The sequence below is a fragment of the Capra hircus genome, chromosome 24, assembly GCF_001704415.2.
Source record: "Capra hircus breed San Clemente chromosome 24, ASM170441v1, whole genome shotgun sequence".
Classification (NCBI taxonomy): Eukaryota; Metazoa; Chordata; class Mammalia; order Artiodactyla; family Bovidae; genus Capra; species Capra hircus.
In genome coordinates, this window is record NC_030831.1 from 48,260,574 (window position 1) to 48,276,287 (window position 15,714).

The 15,714-nt window shown below is 50.4% G+C and overlaps 1 protein-coding gene across 1 annotated transcript in view; it reads right to left on the minus strand.

Moving 5' to 3' along the window:
• The window catches only part of ZBTB7C (zinc finger and BTB domain containing 7C), a 384,349-nt gene extending 369,012 nt beyond the window's left edge, over positions 1-15,337 (minus strand). The window contains exon 1 of the mRNA XM_018039559.1: positions 15,152-15,337. The gene's annotated coding sequence lies outside the window, so the exon portion shown is untranslated. The remainder of the gene's footprint in view (positions 1-15,151) is intronic.

Genomic DNA, 15,714 nt, shown 5'->3' on the forward strand with positions numbered 1-15,714 from the left:
CCCTGGAGAAGGAAATGACAACCCACTCCAGTATTCCTGCCTAGGAAATCCCATGGACAGAAAGGAGCCTGGCAGGCTACAGTCTATGGGATCACAAAAGAGTCAGACATGACTTAGTGCCTGAACAACAACAGATTTCAACTTGGGGTCCTTTTTTTTCCTGAACTTCAAAAAGAAAATCTCCACTTGACTGTTTTTAAAATTCAGGTGCCTTCTACTTATAAGATCTTAAAAACATGTAGATTTCTTTTCTTCCTTCTGCTCTATTTTGTTTGGTCAAATCAAGGCTGCCACTGGCAGATTCTCTAATGACTGATTAGAGGTTGGGTGTGGGTGGCTGGATTTTCCGGTGATATTAGCTTGAAAGGGCAATTTGTGAAGAGCTCTCTGCCGTGTCAGGAGCGCAGCTAAGCCAGACACACCGCAGATGACTGAAGGTGCGGGGTGGGGTGAGGGGTGAGCAGCGAGGGATCCAAACCAGGGGAAGATTAGATGCGGTGACTTCATTTATTTTGACAAATCTTTTCTTTTTAATCATCTATAATAAGACCACAGTACATTGTGCCAAGTGTACGATATATTTTGGAAAGGTAATGAAGTCTAGGAAATAGGCGGCATAACTCAGCTTCCATCTATTAATTCCTTGCTGAGAAGTAAAGCCAGAGGTGTGTGTGTGTGTGAGAGGAGAGAGAGGGAGAGAAAATTATAGGGCTGGTACATAAGCAGGGGCAAAAACTAGCCCAGCTCCACTACTACATCGAGATTTAGAACATCAGAGTACAGTGACTACATTTTTCTGTAGAGATCTTTACAGCTATTTGAAATTATGAACCCATAATATGCAAATGCACGGGGCTAAGAAATACACATTCTTGGCAGAGACTGAAGATGTTATAATGTGTGCTGTAAACGGCAACGCGTATGTGTATAAAATCAGTGCGCACATACTAACTGGTCGATTATCCCCTCTAAAACCACACATAAATTCTCCTGACAGGAATTGGAATTTCACATACATCCCAAGAATGAACAGACTCTTAATGTGCTGTGTGTGTATATGAAGGATGGAATATAAAAAAAAAAAAATTAAAACAACAACAATGAAATGGGTCACCAGGCTACGAGAGCTTTCTGACTCTCGAGCGTGACCACAAAGGGACTGGGGGCTATGGTTTCCTTTTGAATATGATAATTATGATATTAGTAGTAATCGATACTGTTTATTGAGTTCTGGGCTCTGTGAGAGCCAGTGTGCTGGGCGCTTTCCATTTAAGAAGGGAAAGAGAAAAGTGAGGGGAGAAGTGGGGAGAAGGGATGTGAGGAGAGAGAGGTGCGTGTGTATGCTGTTTTGAAAAGCTTTACCACTGCGGCAAGTGCTACTTTCCCCAGGGATGTCACAATTCACAATGGTGAAAATGTTAGCTTGTCCACAAGCTGGGCAGGAAGAGGTACCAGGTCGCTCTGGTATCCCAAGGCAGAGTCCTGGTACAGAATATGTGTCCTTTTGTGGTGTGACTACCTCAGACCTGGACTTAAGACCTAGGTAATAGCCACGCCCGAGTAAAGAACAGAAAACTCGGAAAGTGCACTCCAGAATCTGAGAAGAGGTAACAAATTCCCAAAATAGAATGGTGCTGAGTCAGGGCTATACAGACGCAGCGTCTTGAAAATTGTGAGGAAGGAACAGCAAAGCCTCTGGTTACACAATGGCTTCTAATGACTTCTGCAAATAAGTGATGCTCAGCGAGGTGGCCCGGTCTGGTGCATCAGAATCTGTCATGAGGAGTTTCTGGCAAAGCAATGGAAATAAAACATAGCGTGATTTAGTTTTCCATAATGTAAGCGGAAATAGTAGTTTATCAAATAATTCACTTTTATAACCTTTCTCGCCAGCCCCAGGCCCTTGGGAAAGCATCTTAGGAAAACACGCCAGGGCTCCAGGTAGACAAAGGCAATCACATGCTCATCGGTGTCCCCATGGCTGGCAAGGAGAGGGACTGGGATCTCGCCCTCTGCTTTCTCGTCCGTACCACCCGGCTTGTGAGCACAGATTCCAAGTTCTCAGAAAGAGCTGAAATCTGACTTACGAAATGATCTGCAAAATAGGCACAAGCACACCCCACATCAGAGCTAAGCCAGAAACAGGAAATGTTTTCCTCCCCTCGGGGTGCTTTCCACGTTCTGTAAGAGTCAGGGCAAGAAGCCTAAGAAGATGGCCATAACGTCTTCAGGTGAGATTCAAACCTACTAAGACTTCATTCGTTCCCAGTGCTAACGGCAGTCAGAAAAACAACAGGTGGGCTTTTGTGTTCGAGTGGTTTCTATTTATGTATAAGTTAGTACCAGGACAGAGATTACACCAGTACCTGAGATTACAAAGATGGATAGAAGTCTACGGGAGGATTTTACAAAAACGTGGGCCTTGGAATGGGGCCCTTGAAGCTTTCCAGCACATCACACAGCCTAACCATTACCCAGGATTTACCAGCCCTCACATCCTTTCCTCTGCTCCTGTCCGGTCACCACTCCAACCCCACATACTACTAGGCCCACAGCCCAAACAGAGGGTGCAATGAAAGAGGAGTTCTCATCCTTCACAGTGAGTCACAAAGTCCTTAGCAAGTCCTGTGACTCTCACAGAAGCTGAAACACAGGACCATGAATCTACCCAATGAGAAACACAAATAAATGCACGCTTCTGGGGTGTCTTAAAACCTGAGCCCAGTGGCTTCGTATTCCTTCATGCTGGTAGTTGCATTTTTACAACAGGGACATGCACGTGCGTGTGCGCTAAGCTGCTTTGGTGGTGTCCAACTCTTTGCGACCCTATGGACTGTAGCCTGCCAGGCTCCTCCATCCATGGGATTCTCCAGGCAAAAATACAGGAGTGGGTTGCCATGCCTTCCTCCAGGGGATCTTCCCGACCCAGGGATGGAACCCGCCTCTCTTACAGCTCCTGCGCTGGCAGGCGGGTTCTTTACCACTAGAGCCACCTGCCATAACTGGCTCCAAACACAATTTCCCAAAATGTCATAAGACAGAGATACTGGTCAATGGATAAAAATCATCCCAGTTTGGTTCTGGACTGAAATACATGGTTTCAATACGTGATATCAAGTGGATTGCTGTTGTTGCTGTTATTTGGTCGCTAAGTCATGTCTGACTCTTTTGTGGCCTTGTGGACTGTATGAACCCTGCCAGGCTCCTCTGTCTGGGATTTCCCAGGCAAGGATACTGGAATGGGTTGTCATTTCCTTCTTCAGGGCATCTTCCCAACCCAGGGATCAAACCCACATCTCCTGCATTGGTAGGCAGATTCTTTACCACCGAGCCACCAGGGAATCCCATCAAATGGATTATCTCTTCCTAAATTCTTAAGGCTTAATGGGAAAACTGATATTACTGCATCCCCTGAAGCATACCAGAGTTGAGTTAAACCATTAAAAAAAAAAAAAAAGAGTGAACTGGATAGAGGGGTAAACAGCCAGGAAATTAAGATTTACTGCAATTACTCCTCCAAGCCTTACCCCCTTAACCAATTGTATTTCCTCTTGCTTCCTACATGGGCTTTTCTGCGAAGAGGCAACTTCTTGGCAGAACATGACTTAGAGCACATGGGTCCCACAACCATTCCTGCGCACTGGCTATTTCTCCCTGAATAATCTCTGGGAGTCTCAGTGTCAATTTAGGTGCAGTGGGCAGAAGATGGGCTCTGAACTCTGAGCTCTGTTAAATGGGAATAATAATGCCAAATGTCCGTTGCTGTGGGACTGAATGGGGATACCAAACGGGCACTGTCTCCCATGGAGCAGTCCCTAAACTGACGTTAGTGTCCGTCCTCCAACCACGCTCCCTTTCTGAGGCTCATCTCACGTCTCACATGCTGTCGACTCCAGGCTGACAACCTCTTTTCCATAAAGTCTTACAGTTCTCACAAGACAGACTGCATCACTCAGCTCTTCAGTGTTGAGCCTGTGTACATCTTACACACATCATCATTTTCCCAGCCAGGTTTTCAGATCCTTGAGGGAGACCGTGTCCTGGGCTTCTTCTGATGCTCTGCAGAGCTTGTGCTGTGCTTAGTCGCTCAGCTGTGTCCGACTCTTTGAGACCTCATGGACTGTGGCCCGACAGGCTCCTCTGTCCATGGGGATTCTGCAGGCAAGAATACTAGAGTGGGATGCGACACCCTCCTCCAGGAGATCTTCCCAACCCATGAATCGAACCCAGTTCTGTCGCATTGCAGATGAATTCTTCACTGTCTAAGCCAACAAGGAAGCCCTGAAGACATAGTGGGGGCTCCAAGGCACCTTGTTTTCTCTGTGGGATCCCAGTTTCTCTCCCTCACCCCACCCGCACATCTATACAATTAGAAATTCTTTGTGATGGGCAGTTTCTAGGGCCAGTCTGGAACACTTCAGCAACTTTAGTTGGTTGCCTTCAAGCCTGCTGATAAAGCTTTACCTTCAGGCCACTTCCAGTAAGTATTCTGAGCTCCCAAGAGAACAGGCTGAAAGGACTGGGGCCAGTGTTCCTGAAAGGAGATGCCCTCAATCCAGGAGGGGAGCACAAAACTGCAAACACACAGGGACAGCCCACTGAGGCTCCAGTTCAAGTGGGTTGAGGGTGCCTCCTTCAACACAGTGGGGCTGATTTCCCCCCATTAACCCCAATCCCTTCTGTCTGCAGGCTGCTCTGCCATCTCTGCCCATTTGCTGAGAAGGGCTTGGCCTCAGGGAGAGCCTTGCTCTCCAGACTGCAGACCTCTCTGTTTTCCTGGGATAAACAGGGGTTTCAAAGCCCCTCAAGGTCAGAAGAAGCACAGTGAGGACACAGTCTACCTGGCTGACCCAGGGTCCCAGACCCTGCCTTATAGAGGACCTTGCAGATGGATGGTGACCTAGAGAGGCAGGGGAGTGGGACCAAGGACATGGTGCCACAAGCTCGGGCTTCCCTGGTGGCTCAGATGGTAAAGAATCCGCCTGCAATGTGGGAGACCTGGGTTCGATCCCTGGGTTGGGAAGATCCCCTGGAGAAGGGAATAGCTACCCACTCCAGTATTCTAGCCTGGAGATTCCATGGACAGAGGAGCCTGGGGACAGTCCACAGGCTTGGGCAGGAACCCTCGCTGCTCACAGGCAGGCAGTCAGCCCAGAGCCCCTCGTTGAAACCATGCCCCCACATCCAGTCAAAGGGCCCAACGTTCCCTCTATGGCTCCTACTTCCCCTCCATCAAGGCTGCCCCCAGAGTGCAGCTTTAACTGTTCTTTCCTTCCATCAAAGTCACCCTCACTCCAACCCCAGGCCCAGAACAGGAGTGCTAGCCTGTAAGCCTTCTCCTTTTGTGTCCCCCCTACCCACTGCCTGGCCCAGTGCCCACGACACAGCACATAGTAGGAACTCAAGAAACATTAGTTAAATAATGTCGACCATAGAATTTGTTTTCCAGGAAGCTTGATGTAAAAAAAAAGTTTATTCTGCTCTTCATCTTTAAACAATTAAGCGATTTTGTTCTTTGAAGCACCTTGTGAACAATAAATCAGCAAGCCTAGAGTGCTATCAATTTGCCTTTATTCAGAAAACTCAAGGTTTGCTTTCATTAAAAAAAAAATCATTGGGTAAAACCCAAGATTATTAAATAAGCAGAAGATTGGAAACAACAAAAATATCCATCTATAAGGGCCTGGTTAAATAAACCAAGGTATAGCCATTTAATGTAATTTATGCAGTCAAAATAAACAAGTGAAAAAGAACAAAAAAGTTCTTAAATAGTCAAAATTTGCTATTCAGTAAATGTAAAGTGAAATAAGAATGTATATGGTATGCTTCCATTTAGATAAAAGATCTTTAAATACACACACACATGCAGGTACACACACATACACATATTTTCCAGTACGCGCGGTCAACATTTCTAAACCGAAGAGATCAGTAGAAGTGGTTGCCTAGGGATAAGGGGCCAAGAGATGGGGTGAGAGAAAGACGGTTCACTTTGAATACCCTTTTGTACCTTTTGAATTTTAAACCATGTAAGTATTGACCTACTCGAAAAAATTAAATTAGAAATTCAAAGCAAACAATAGGTGGAAAAGTAATAAAAAATCTACTTTAGGAAAACATAAAAGAGAAATCCCCATTTTAAAAAGGGTTCAAGGCAGCCCACTGAGTCATCTGTTAACTGTGGAGAAAACAAAAACCGAGGCGGCACCCTTGTGTGGCCAAAAGGACACGTGGTGGCCGCTGACACTGGTCTGTGCCGCTCTCCACTTTCCTGGGGGACCTCAGAAAGGGGCAAGCCCTCTGACCCCCTCAGCTTCCTCCTTGGAGAATGGGTTTGCTCGGACCAGCTCTTAGGGCACATAGGCCTGCTCCCGTGTGGGAACAGGGAGTCCCCAGGTAGACCCAGCTAGTTACTCACTGACAATCTAATTTAAAAAGACGAGACACTCCTTTAAAAGGAGAGAGAGTTTCCTTCCCCTCGCCGGAGCCTGTGGCAGGCAGATAAAAACCTCAAATCCCTCCTCACCAGAATGTGATGAAACCAGTGCCTCGGACTCCAAGAGCTTAAAATACATTTGCGGACACACCCTTCCCTCCAAACACACCTGCTGCTTTTTTCCTCTCTCTTCCCACATCCTCTCTGGACAGGCCACGTGCCCATTTATGACAGAGCTGAAATATTTCCTTTTTTGTGCTAATATTTCCTGCAGGGCCCTTCCCCTCTTTTATGGCTGCCATTCACAGCCATCTGGGACGAACAGGAACAACGTGCAGCTTCAAGATTTAAAGACAATGACGACATGTCACTTTTTAAAAATAACCCAGTTAACAGAGGTTCCCCTCCATCCCCAAAACATACTTTTTAAATAAATGCAACTTGACAGCAGTGACTAGATATTGTCCACTCTGGCAGAGGCTTAGAGAGATGTTTGGGTCTCTCTCAACTGTCCAGACAGAACTTTCTAACGAGATGCTTTTAAACATGAGGCCCAGCAGTATATTCTCTGTTGCCCAAACTTTCCCTCCAATCCCCACCTCCACCCACTTCAAACTTACAAAAGTGACTAAATTTGCTTTCCATGCCTTTTCTGCAGGAATGAAGAAAACCAGAGCCAGAATGGCTCTGAGATAATACAACTGCACTTTTGAGGATGAGAAAATTGAGGTCCATGGTGGAACAGGTCCCAGGAATACACAGTTCGCCCTCCAAGGGCCGGGATATAAAGTCTCATAGCCCTTTACTTCTTCCTGAATTTGCTTGCTTTTCACACGTTTCCTCCCAGAGGACAGCTTGTGACACGTGGCCTCCTCTGGCCATGCAGAGCCCCATCAGGTAGCCCCAGCTCCCCCAGACTGGCCCTCCAACCTGTTCCCTAGGCTCCCCACCCTGTCTCCGGGGGACTACAGACCCCTTGAAATGTGACTAGCGTCAGATGTTGAAATGGTAATATTTTGGATATATTGGGTTAAACAAAAGACCTTGCAAAAATTCATTTACCCACCCTAACACCGAGACTCTGAATCCTCACAATGATTGCAAGGAGTTTTTCTCCCCTTCTGTAGGAGGCAGAAGAGAGAGATCCTATCACCCTAAAGTGACATTAATTCTACCTGAGCACTGGCTTCCCAACAGTCATCTGTCTTGGAGGATTTTTATGCCTTAAAGTGTAGTGGTAGCTTGGGGAGGAGGTGGAGGAGAAGAAAATAAAGTCTTGAATCCTCTTCAACACAAATCCTTGGTCTCCTCCCAAGTCAGTAACTGTGGCTTCCACGTGGGAGGGAATCGTGCCAAGTGCTGAGTGCGTCGTCGCATCCCGTTTTCTCAGCAGCCCTATGGAGTGGGTTATCTCTGTTTTCTAGATGAGGAAACTGAGACTTAGAGAGGTTAAGCAACATGCCAAAGGAGACCAGGGGAAAGTGGCCAAGCCATAGGATTCAGGTCTGATCAGCTCCTCACCACCCCTGAGACTTGGCTTCCTCACGTGCAGGATGGGGACAATACCTGCCTGAAGGCAAGGTTGGAACCCCATGGTCCTCAGGGACCCTTCCTCCCCTGGGAGTAGGTTCTGGGCTCCTGATGAAGCGCTAGTTGGAAGAATCTCTGCTTCCAGTCACTCTCTGGATCGGCAACACCCCACATCCTAGGCAAACAACCTGTTCCACACTCTTGACCTTGGGGCTCTCTTGACCTTGAGTTTCCTCCTGCCTGGGTGCCCACCAGTTCCTGTTTCACAGAATTAAGTGTCTCTCAGCTCCTATATCAAGACTCCATCTAAACTTCATCTCTTCCAAAAATCCGTCAAAACTATTAAGTCAGAAAGCCGCCCTTTCTTACTCTACTTTCCAGAAGGTGATGCTCTTCCTCAGGGTCCTGAACTCCCACCCCAGCAAAACTCACTCTCAGAAGAAGCCTTGACATCGACAGACTTAACCAGGGTCTCTCAGGAAGTATCCTGCATTTAACTCATTCAGCAAAATGTATCTTGAGCATCCTTTGCCCACCTGGCGTTCTTTGGACCCTGAGCACAGCAGTGACAGCAACAAAGTCCCTGGGCTTCTGAAAGTTTCCCCCAAACAGTGATGCCCTAAGCATGCTATTCCAACCATCCTGGTTCATATTTCTCAAGGTGCTGCTGCTGTGGTTTGTAGGTCAAGGAATGATTAGCTAATGGGCATTGGGTATGGTTTGTAATGGTAAATACAGTATGATACATTACTTGAAGGAATGCAGCACAACCATAAATATATGTTTCTAAAGAACACTGTGGCATTGGTAAATGTAGCAGAACCCTCAGTAAGGGATAGCTTGCAACACTGTATACAAGTGGCCCTTAACAAGGTGACCGAGGGAGGTACCTAGTGAGAAATACCTTTCTAGCCAGGCTTGCCTGGCTTAGCGGTAAAGAATCTGCCTGCAATGCAAGAGACACAGATTCAGTCCCTGGGTTTGGCCTGGGTTGGGAAGATCCCCTGAAGAAGTAAACGGAGACTCACTCCAGTGTTCTTGCCTGGGGAATCCCATGGGCAGAGGAGCCTGGTGGGCTGCAGTCCATGGGGTCGCAAAGAGCCAGACACGACTGAGAGACTAGACCACCACCACACCTTTCTAACCATATCCAGTGTTAGGGGTGGGGCAGGAGGGCGCTGATTTCCTGATTCAAACTGTGGATGGTAAAGCCTACTGAAACGTTCTCGGCCAATAAGACCTGGAAAACCCATTTTCTTCTACGTATCAGTGATTCAGTGGGAGTGTGAATCACTCCCAAACTTCCAAGAAAAAGAAATCTTTCTGTTTATTTTTAAAAACTATGTGGATTTTCAAAGCTGTAGAAAACAACACTCAATCCTAATTATATCTATATGTGAGTAGGTCTCCATGTGTGCTGGTGAATACAGAAAAAAGACTAGAAGGAAATATTCCAAAATCAGGGTGCTGTAGCAGTTTTCTGTTTTAATTTTATACCTTTCCATATTTCTCAAATTTTCTATCATGACCCTATTGCTTTTATAATCAGAAAATAAGCAGCAAACTGAAGGCTAATAGTTTTTTAATTTCCTCATGTATCTGTTTTTACAGGCACCATTTCAGTGGGGTTTGGAGATCCGCAGGGTGTGAAACTCAAATGAAATTCCCCATTCCTGCAGGGCTGTGCATATCCCCTTGGCCCTGAAGAAAAGCTCTCCCCACATCCATGCTGGCAGCCAGCTGTCCACAGCTGTTCTGAGAAGGCTGCAGATGAATGGAGCTGGTGGAAAAACACAACATTCCTGACTCTCCAAGGATGGCATTATACTTGGAACTCTTGCTCACCAAAGAAGTAAATAAATAGAAGAGAGAGAGGGGTGACAGTCAGCAACTGAGAGGAACTTCAGTGCTGGAGGTGGGTCAGTTGCCCGAGTTCATACCAGTAGAAAGAAGAGACGCCTGCCTAAGCCAACCATCCTCATCAAATCAGGGTTAAGGCAGCTTGACCATAGGCCTCCTGGGCTGTACCTCTTGAATGCAACCTTCCCTTCCTGCCACACATCAGCGTGAACAAGGTTTATATCTGCCTCTAAGCTAAAGGGATTCCCAGCGCAGGGGCCCTGGCTGATTCATCTTCGTATACCTTCTAGCACTAACGCGCATATCACGATTCACCAACTATTTCACCACCTATTCACCAACTATTTTCTCAGCCACTGCCAGGCACTGTTCTGCCGTTGAGAATACATGAAGAGCAAAACAGACAAGCTCCTCATCTTCATGGAGCTTATATTCTAGTGACGGAGGCAGACAGTAGACCAAAGGAGAACCAAGATTATGCCCCAGACAGATTGGGGCACTATGAAGAATCCATTACTGGGCTCTTTCAGTTGAGATCCAACGACAGGTAAAGCCAGCTATCGGCAGATCTGCAGGAAGGGCCTCACAGACAAGGAGAACAGCCAAAGAGAAACGCACGAGTTCCATGTGCTGAAAGAGCCAAAAGGAGCTAGGTGGCTGGAGTACAGGGCGAGTGGGGGGATGATCAGAGAGGAAGGCAGGGGCCAGACCCCAGACAACCCACAGGAGGGGAGCACACGAGTGGCCCCCTGCCCTACTATAGGAGACTCCCTCTGCAGCTCCATGAGGGTCTGTGAGGCTGAGTTGAGTCGTGAGAGCCCGTGGAGAAGGCCTGCATGCCCGTCAATTGAATTGATGACTGGGTTCCCATCATCCCAGAGGGCCAATCAGCTTGACTCGAAGCTCTCAAAATGTCTATGGAGCCCCCTCTCTTCTCACCCACACCTGGTCCTCCTGACACCCCCTTCACAGCACCAAGGAGCACAGCGGATGGCAGCAAAGGAGCAAGCCTGTCCACCATGCCCAGCCCTCGGCGTGCGTTCAGCAAACACTTCCGTCCCCAGCCCTTGCGGTGAGCGCTGAGGGTGTGAAGATGAACAACACAAGCCCAGCTCCCAAACGCTGCCCCAAGCTCGCAGGGTACCACCGTTGGCTGGAGCTGCCCGGCACCCATCTCTCCAGGTGGGCCTTCTGGTAAAACCTGCTGTGAGCGCCTGACTTCGTTCTGAAGGGTGGATTCATTCACTCCAAGGGGTTGAACAGAGAGACGAGTTCAGTGTCCTGCCTGCTTCCTCTGCTCACCCCCGAGCCCATTCCTCCCTCCACTGACCCAGGGAGAAGATACGCCCAGTCTCAGGGATAAAGTTGTAATTGGTGGGGTGGCAGGTACCATGTCTTTGAAGACACAGGTGTTTGGTGTTGGCTTGAAGAGTGCGAGGGGATGAGGACAGCTGGGGACCAGTCTGCAGAAGGGGTCAGGGAGGAGGGAAAACACTCAGACCTCCTCAGTCAGCACTGCACAGAAATGCCACAGTGCATGGTCAGAGAGGGCCGTGTCTAATTTGTTGCTTTCAGAATCTTCTCGGCATAAAACTCATTGTTGCCCTTATTTGCAGAAGCCAGTTACCCCCCCCACCCCCCCCCCCGACCTGAGCGGGTTCTTAAGCTCCGCCCTGCGAGGTTTCTGGAATGTGCCTCATTTTGTGCAAACAGGGGGTCAATGCCTGAGAAAAAGCGGCCACACCATAGCTCTAGGAAATGCTTATATCCCAGGTCCCCCAGAACAGCTGAAGCTGCCAGAAGCCCTGCAGGGCCCCTCCACACAGGTCAGGGGTCACTCCAACACCCACCAGGCAGTGGGCGGCAGGTTTTCTCCCAGTGGGCACAGCCATCCAGGGGAGAAGTCAGTGCAGAGCCTGGTTCCAGACCCTTGAGTCTTTTCCTCCCAGGAGGGGAGGAGGGTTATAAATAGCCTGGACTCCTTCAGCCGTCCACAGCACAGATCCCACACCCCCGCCCCAGCCTCGGCCAGCTGGTCCCTCCTCGCCCAAGTTCCCACAGCCTGCTGGAAGAGGGAGGGAATCAGCTCACCCACAGTGGGGGTGGGGAACCAAGCCCTTCAGGGCCCCTTGGGAGCAAGTGGCCACCTATGAATTAGCACTGTAACCCTGCCACACCTCTACACCCCTTTGGAAGTGCAGGCTGGGGAGAGGTGAGCGGCTCCCTATATGATCAGGGAGCCTCTTTCACCCCGGTCTTTCACCACCAGGGGATTCCCTGGTGGCTCAGTTGGTAAAGAGTCTGTCAGCAGTGTGGGAGATCCGGGCTCAATCCCTGGGTCGGGAAGATCCCCTGGAGAAGGGAAAGGTTAGCCACCCCAGTATTCCTGCCTGGAGAACCCCATGGACAGAGGAGCCTGGCGGGCTATAGTCCATGGGGTCACAAAGAGTTGGACCTGGCTGAGTGACTAACGCTTTCACTTTTCACTTTTTAGTTTCACCCAGGTTAGCTCAGAAACCCCAAGCTGCACCTCAGTGTATGTTAATGCAGTGAATGGAGTTACAGGAATAACATTCTTCCCTCTCTGCCTCAGTGTCCGCACTGTAAGATGAATAAAAGCTGAACTCTGAACAATGAGGCGCCTATGAGGTTAGCATGCAGTAAAAGTGAAAAGGCACTGTTAAAACACTGTGTGATCATGAAGATACCACATCCTGGCTTCCTCTACAGGAGCCCCAAGCACAACTCTGGGGACACTGATTTGTTTCTGTCTATGAGAGAAGAATTATGCTCAGTGACATTGCATTAGCCTTGAATTCTTGATATTTCATGCCCTTGAAAGCATAAAACTTACAAAATATTCTCTCTTACAAGTCATTTCTGACTAATACAGATTGACACACACCACATCCAGAATTATTTTGATTTAATATGGTTCTGCTGGGCTGTACATGACATTTTAGTCTGAAGAATAAGCATGGCCCTAGAATATTTAGGTCTGGGGAGAAAAAAGTCCTCTTAACTGTTTACCACTCAAATCCTTCCCACCCATACACACTGGTAAGAAACAAGTGGCTAAAATTTAAGTGGCCAACTCACAGTTCTTTTTAATTAAGACACTTTGTTTTCTCAATAAAATACAGGGTAAAAACATTTACTGAAAACCCACTCATTGATGTCTAATAGCTGTGTCAAATACTCATAACAACATTTATTCCAACACCCCCAGATAATTGCTCATCTTTCTCATTTAGTATCCACAACAGCACAGCATTTGTGTCCAAGTGTAATTGATCCAGAATTGGGCTCCCTTTCAAAAATATCTGTAAAACCTAATTACCAGGAAAACAGAGTTCTGGCATCCTACAGAAAGTGGGTGCTTCGCAGTGAGACAAGCTGCAAACTCATCTTGGCTAATCAAGCCACATTATGTTACAAAAGGAGTTTAAGTAATCTGGGGTGAGGAGGGAGCAGGGAAAGTTGGGATAGTGTCAGACTGGAAATCTGCAGTGACAGTTCTGATTTTTTTTAAGCCAAGGACAGGGGGCAGGAAATTAGCTGGCAAACATGGATGTAGAAAGTACCAGATAATGAGCCCATGATGGGCCTGGGGTGTGGGGGTGGCATTTCTGATCTCAGGCTCTACAAGGCCTTGCTGAAGGAACTCTCTCCACCCTGCTCTGGGAGGTTGATGTCATTTCTAGCCTCCTCCGGGCCTCTAACCACTGTGGCAGGTCACTCTCCTTCCCTGAGCCTGAGTCTGCTCATCTGCAAAAATGAGCGCTCTTAATATTTCTAGGGCCTCTTTCAGCTCCAAAATTCTGTGACTTCCTTTACAGCAAAGGGTGTGCTTTCTGCTCAGGTACTTGGTGGGGCTGGGGGGAACAGGGAGTGGGAACGGGACCAGCCAGAATGAAGGACTGAGTGTTTCCAACTCTCATGCAGTTCTGTAGGGACTTGCAACACCAGGGTATCAGACTCTTTGGGGATAATGATTTCTTTCAGGCCAGGAACGGACCTACCCGGGTGGTGCTAACCTCGCTGCCCTGGATTCATCAACCTGGCCAATGAGGAACAGGGCCAAACCACTGGACTTCTTGAGGAGCCTCTCTCCCAGAGCCGACCAAGGCACAGCTTCCTCTTCTGAGGGTCTTCCCTTCCCACCGTCATTCCTCTTTCTGTCCCAGAGGCCCCAGAAACCCCAGTCCAGCGAGGCTCCTTGGGCAGGCAGTACACGCCACCAATTCCTGCTTCCTTTCGGTCCTGGACCCTCCACACCTCGGCTTGGGTACCAGCCACCGCGGCTGGATTCAAAGGAAACGAGAGTTGTTGCCGCTCCGCTTTTCTTGGGTTCCTCCTGGCCCTCTTCCTAACGAAATCAGAGAAGCAGCCCTCATAACAGGGCAACACAGCGGCCGGAAGACCGTTAGCTCTCAAAGGAGCAGGAGATGAGCCAGACCAGGAGCGAAGGTGTGCCGGGTTCCTTTGCGCGTCTCTAGGAAGAGACTTTGGGTTGACCTCTGCGGGCAACAGATACCCGGCTGGCCCTCGCTTAACTTTTCCCAGACGCAGAGGAACCGTTGCGTGCGCCCATTTCGCGCGACTTCCCAACTGGACAGCAGCATGCGTTTCAGGGTTCTGCAAAGACACCACCTCGAGCAGGCATCTCTAGGAAATCCTGGAGGCGCATCGCGAGATGCGGGGTCCCAGGTTTCCCAGTTCCTTCCTAATCTTCAAGTTAAGAGCTCAGTGAGAGCGCCAGAGTCTCAGGAAACCGCCGCTCTCCAAAACGTCCCCGCGCCTTCCCGGCAGAAGTGCGGTAAAACTTTTGGCAGAAACCACCTGTGGCTGTCGACAAGCCCGGCCCGCCCGGGTCCGAAGGCGCCGCCGAGCCCGGGACAGCACGCGCCCGCAGAAGTTCCCTTCCATCCCCGCGCGCCACTTCGCTCCGGGCCGCGGTGCCAGCCAGGAGGCGCGGCGCCCGCTCGCTGGCTCGCTCTCCGCTGGCTCTCCCCTCCTCCCTCCCCCACCTCCTCCCGCCTCCTCCCGTTGCATGGCTGCCGCACGGAGCCCCTGAATAGCCACCGCAGCCCCCCGCCTCCTGCCCGCCGCGCCGGGGACGCCTCTGCCCCCGCCGGCGCCCCAGGGCGCGCAGACCGCCGGCCTCCTAGCAACAGCTCGGGAGATCACTCCCCGGCGCCAGCGATGTACAGCCACCCCTCTGGGAGCCCCGCGACCCCCCGACCCGCCTCGGCACAAGCGAGGTGCGGGGAAGATCGCGACCCTCGCAGGCGATGCCCCAGCTCGGCACGCGAAGCCACTCACCTCTGTGCGCCGCCCGACCCGCGCGCCTCCGGCACTTGGCGCCGGGCCGCGGTCCTCGCGTCCTCCTTCGCCGCCGCTGCGGTCCGTCTGTCCCTGCGCGCCGAAGCAGCGCGGGCCGCGCGGCTGTCAGAGTCTCGTGGCCGGGCTGCGCCCGCGGTGTGGAGCCGAGCGGCTGTGGCGGGCGCGCGGCAGCTCCTCCCTCCCCGCGCCGCGCCTCCGCCCTCCTGGCGCCCCGCCTCCCGCGCCTCCGCGGCTGTCAGCCCCGCGCCCCGCGCCCCGCGCCCGCGCTGCCCGCGCCACCGGCTCGGGGTGCGCACTGGGCTAAAGGGCCCGGATGTCTGCGGTCGCCCCTCGCCGGCTCCCGCCCCTTCCCCTGCGCCCCCTCCCCGCCCTGCCACACATGCACTTGCTGCGTCCCAACCTCCTCCTCGGCTCCAATTAATTTCTATTTTGACAGTAACTGTGGCGGCGGGCGGGGCGCCCAGGACCCGCAGGGGCGGCGGGCGGCAGTCAGGACGCGGCGCGGGGGGCGGAGTGGGGGGCCGGGCAGAGCCACCCTCAGC